The sequence below is a fragment of the Solanum dulcamara genome, chromosome 7 (genome assembly GCF_947179165.1).
Source record: "Solanum dulcamara chromosome 7, daSolDulc1.2, whole genome shotgun sequence".
NCBI lineage: Eukaryota > Viridiplantae > Streptophyta > Magnoliopsida > Solanales > Solanaceae > Solanum > Solanum dulcamara.
This window is the reverse complement of record NC_077243.1, coordinates 64383760-64389034: the sequence shown is the minus strand read 5'-3', so window position 1 is coordinate 64389034 and position 5275 is coordinate 64383760. Positions and strand designations below refer to the sequence as shown.

The following is a 5275-nucleotide window of genomic DNA, read 5'->3' as shown; positions in this document are numbered from 1 at the left end:
ATCCCTCCTTTTTGTCGGAATTCGGCACGGTTTCGTCTACTCGATACTAAGTATTTTTTTGCGGACACGACATTCGGGGCCTAAACACCATTAGGATGGGCGATAGAGGCGCTTAGGATGGGCATGACAGGCGGCAGGGTGCGTCGGTGCGTGGAGGGCAGGGCGCATGCCGGGGCGTTTGGGAGGGGAAGGGAGTGTTTAATAGAATTTAGAGCGCTAGGAGTGATGGATGCGATCATACCAGCACTAACGCACCGGATCCCATCAGAACTCCAAAGTTAAGCGTGCTTGGGCGAGAGTAGTACTAGGATGGGTGACCCCCTAGGAAGTCCTCGTGTTGCATCCCTCTTTTTTGTCAGAATTCGGCATGGTTTCGTCTACTTGATAATAAGTATTTTTTTGCGGACACGACATTCGGGGCCTAGACGCTGTTAGGATGGGCGATGGAGGCGCTTAGGACGGGCGTGACAGGCGGCAGGGTACGTCGGTGCGTGGAGGGCAGGGCGCATGCCGGGGCATTTAGGAGGGGAAGGGGGTGTTTAATAGAATTTAGAGCACTAGGAATGATGGATGCGATCATACGCCCGGATCCGATCAGAACTCCAAAGTTAAGCGTGCTTGGGCCAGAGTAGTACTAGGATGGGTGACCCCTGGGAAGTCTTCGTGTTGCATCCCTCCTTTTTGTCGGGGAAATAATCTTTTATGGTCTACTTGTTTAGCTTATGCTAAACCATGCACACTCACCAGCCTGTGATCGGCTTGAGAGGTATCAACTCATTCTTGGCATTCGCTACCACTCTCATTCCTCCCATCTTAAGGACACACTACACTGAACCGACCCGACTACTATCTGAGATTGTGTATACCACATCTGCATCTTACCACTTTGTGATCTCATTTTTACCACCTCTTGCATAGGTGGGTTCAACCTCCTCTGGTGCTCTATGCTTGGGCTATAGTCATCCTCCAACTAAATCTTATGTGTGCATATTCCAGAAGGTACACCTATTATATCACCAATAGGCCAGCTAAGTTCCCTCTTGAATCTTTTCATCACTACCACAAGTACTTGTATCTGCTCCTTATTTTAACTTTAATCCATAATAACTGGTAAAGTGTAACACCCCACACTATTCTAGCTTAGATTAAGTTCGGGATCCAAAAGGAAAAAGCTGAGAGATTCAAAAATGCAAGAGTTGTCCTTATAGCATAAAAAATCCATCATTCATAGCATTTCATCATTATTTTATTTTATAAGACTCTCTTTTATCATATACATTGCTTTCATAAATATTTATTTAAAGTCAAAGCTTTTAAGTCAAACTTTATTAAAAATATAGTAAAACTTGGTGGGTTTAAGTCACTTCAACTTTCAAACATGTATGTAAATAAAATTATGCATAAATACTTTAAAATTCATTAATTAAAAATCATGCTTTAAACAACCAACCATAAATTTCAAGAACCTTTAAAAAGATAAATAGAAAATTACTTGCAAACCATCAATTCATATATATGAAATTATTTTGCCTCAAAATAGACCAATAATCATTAGTTTAACCATGATTCATGCTATTAAGTAGAAATAAGAATTACCTATAAGAAAATAATACTTGAAATCAAGAGATTTAGTTAAAAGAGTTTTGGACTACATGGGTGGAAGAATCCATGGATAAACACCCACATACCTTAGAGTAAAGCTTAAACAAAATCTCTCCAGCATCATCTGAATCTTGCCCGCATGACCACACTAATGCAACCTTCAAAAGAACAACATAGGCCACTTGGGCAACCGAGAGTGACAAAGGCTAGTATCAGTAACTCATCTTAGGGTAAATCCCAAAAATCCATCCCCATAGACTCCTAAAACCAACAATCTAAGCTGAAATGCAACTTTCCAAAGCAGAACAAACTACTCCAAAGGACGATCATTTCATGGGTAGAAAAGCTACACTAAACACTACTCCACTAATTTCCTTCTACCACGAAAACTTCTAGTAAGCTGAAACTGAGTCCATATACTACTCCTCAAGCACAAGTCCAAGACAACCACTCTAATCCAAGGGAACTAAATCACTGTGTCGATAATGACACAATAAGGTACCAACTCCAAACAACAACCATCAAAATCTAATAATAATTACAAAAGCTAACCTCGCAACCTGCCTAAGAGTATCACCGCTGATTCCATTAATTACTTTAACTCCATGCAGTAGATGAACCTTCTAAGAAGATTATACCCTAGAGGTTGAGGTTTTTTTTTTTTTTTTTTTTTAATGGGAACAGACCCTACACGAGGCTCCCACCTCTCGTGCACAGTTAGGAGTTGAGCAACACTCCCAAGACTTAACATAAATAATCAAAATAAAATACAAGGAGGGGGACATAAACCTTACCTCCGATCCTATGGTGGTTCATAAGTCTGCTAACCTATTAAGGTCGGCTAACTCATCCCCAATACAAAAAAGAGACTAACTATAACTAGAAAGCATTAAACCTGTGAGAGGACTCCTCTCGGTACAAATCAACTAAGAAAGCATAAATGAGGGAGACTCTCCCCTTCCATGAGAATACAAGAAAGTAGCCTACACTAGTCCTATTCAATTATGCTATGACTCAGGCATAGCTACATTGAGAAAGAACAAGTATACGAACCTTCTATATCGCATGGGTTAGGGAAATTCTTTTCATCTTTGCTCTTTTTAGACATGTCGTACCATGTAGGTCCAAGGAAAGTTGCAGCAACAACAATCGTAGCTAAGGGGGATGAAATGATAGGAAGTAAATGTAGCCATAGCAGCCAGCTTACTTGGGATTGTAGTTAAGGAAGCTGAGGGACAGAATAGGTATAATATGCATTTTGTATGTGGTGCAGCCCTGACTTGAACAGTTGGTTGGATGGTTCCAGTGTTGTCTACTGATCCGGGGGGTACCTTCATATCCACAAATAAGCCAAGCAAGAGTTCTAATGCAGCCTTGGCTTAGATGTTTGACTGAAGGTGCCTTGGACTTTGGAAGGGGCCATTGTTGCTGTTCAATGTGCCTGCATAGCAGCAAGTAAACAAACAGAGAGTTGTGTTTGTTGGAGCTCCATCTTCTTGTCTTCTCATCAATGAGAGCAGTCAAGGAGTCCCAAAGGACTTGGATGAAGGGGGGCTGCTGCAGGTGTTGGATGAATACAGCAGGTATGCATGGATAGTTGGTGGGATTAGGAAAGGCCTTTGTAGTAGTGGCTATTATGTCCCTTTGTCTGTGACTTTGTTTACCTGCATAGACAAGCAAACAAAGAACCAAACAAGTGTGATAGTAGTGGGGGTTGTTGCAAACCTGTAGGCTGCTTCTTGTTGCCTCTAATGGAGAGATGAGCAGCTCCTTTGAAGGTATCTTATGTGCCTGCACATAACAATTAAGAAAGCAAGGAGATTCAAGAATTTTGGGATGCAATGGGGCTGCTGCAGGTGTTGCAGGGATGGAATATGTATGGGTGTAGGGCTGGTGTATTGGTGAGGTCCTCTCTTGGAATGCTGTAGTCTCTATGTTGATGCATTTCATTTGCCCAGGTTCCCCAGCAGTTGTTGTACCTGCACAAAAAACATCACAGAAAGGCAAATATCCAACCAGACAGGGGCCTTGTGCAGGGGGCTTTCTATTTGATTTGATGGTTGTATCTGTGTTGTCTTTTCTGTAGTTGTTGTTAGTGCATATTGATGAGTCAATCCAGAAACCTGCAACAATACAACAAACAACCAAAGGCAAAAAGGAACTTGCACCAGTTAGCAAATAGGAAAGGACCTCCAAGAGAGTTTTGGGTTTCAACGTCGCTCGACTAACGTCTCCAATTATCCGATTGAGTTGAAACTTCTTGGGGTATACACAAACAGCCCTTTCTTTAGTTCTGCAAGATTTGGAAGCTTTTTGCACAAGTTGGAAAAAAGGCACCCTCTTTAGGCCTAAGGCAGCTGACTTTTTCAAGGTCGCTCGCCTAACGTCTCCAATTGTCCATTTGTGTTGAAACTTCTTGGACCTTATCAAAATAATATATACTGCACTCCTACAAAGTTTGGATGCCTTGGTATAGGTCCTCAGGTTGCAAAACACCCTGCACATCTGACTCTGCTGTATTTTGTTCATAGTCTGCTGTAGGTTCTTGGTTATCACCATGTTCTGTTGTATATTGCTGTAGGGGATGTAGCTCTGGTGTTTAAGAGATGGTGCCTTGCAGTTTGGAATGTTCCATTGCTGATGTATTATGTGCCTGCACACCAAGAAATAACCACACAAGGAATTCCAAGTATCTTGGATATAATTGGGCTGATGCAAGTAATAAAGGGTGGAATCTGGCATGTTTGAATTGTTGTTGGGGGCTGGTGAGTCTCTTGCATGTCTAGCATTTGTCTCCCTTTGTTTGGATATCTGTGGACCTGTACAAACAAGTAGCCAAAGACCCACACAAATGTGGGGGAAGTATAGGCTGCTGCAAACCTGTAGCCAGCTAGTGGAATTGTTCAGTTGTATGTTGTTGCAAGCTATCTTCAGGAGGAGATCATTACTCATGATCATCTCCTTAGGGTATCTGCACCTACATACAAAAACAAAGACAAAGCAAAGAAAAGAAAAGACCTCAAACAGTTCTTTGGAGCTAGTTAGCTTTAAATCGGTTAATTTTTTCAAAGTCGCTCGACTAACGTCTCCAATTATCCGATTGAGGTGAAAATTCTTAGGCTTTGCAATTACTATATTTGTTGTGTTCCTGCAACATTTGGAGGTCTTTTGGACAAGATAGAAGCTCCAAATTGTGAAGTGCACCATTGGGAGGCTTAAGTCGACTAACATTTTCAAGGTTGCTCGACTAACGTCTCCAATTATCCGTTGGAGATGAAACTTATTTGGTTGTGCAAATATAGTATTTTCTGTATCCCTGCAAAGTTTGGAGGTCATTTGGACAAGTTGGAAGCTCCAAGTTGTGAAGTGCTCCATTTGGGGACTTAAGTCGGTTGATTTTTTCAAGGTCGCTCGACTAACGTCTCTAATTATCCGTTTGAGCTGAAACTTCTTGGGCTTTGCCTCTACTATATTTGCTGTGATCCTTTGCAATATGGATTCCTTTTGATGTTGCATGGTGCTTTTGTTTGTTGTTGCAGTTGTGGCATGTGCAGGAATTCTGAGTGCCTGACCTTTGTTGTTGTTGTTGAATTGCTTGTTTGTGCAGGTGTTGTATGACTGCTGAGTCTCTAAGGCAAGTCCAACCTTGGAACAGCTGTGGTAAATTTCCAGT

The 5275-nt window shown here is 41.7% G+C and overlaps 1 non-coding gene across 1 annotated transcript; it reads left to right on the top strand.

The window, feature by feature from the left end:
- Positions 1–227: 227 nt before the first annotated feature.
- LOC129897584 (5S ribosomal RNA) lies at positions 228–346 on the top strand. The gene has a single exon (XR_008768667.1). It is a non-coding gene; the product is annotated as a 5S ribosomal RNA (ribosomal RNA).
- The last annotated feature ends 4929 nt before the right edge of the window (positions 347–5275 follow it).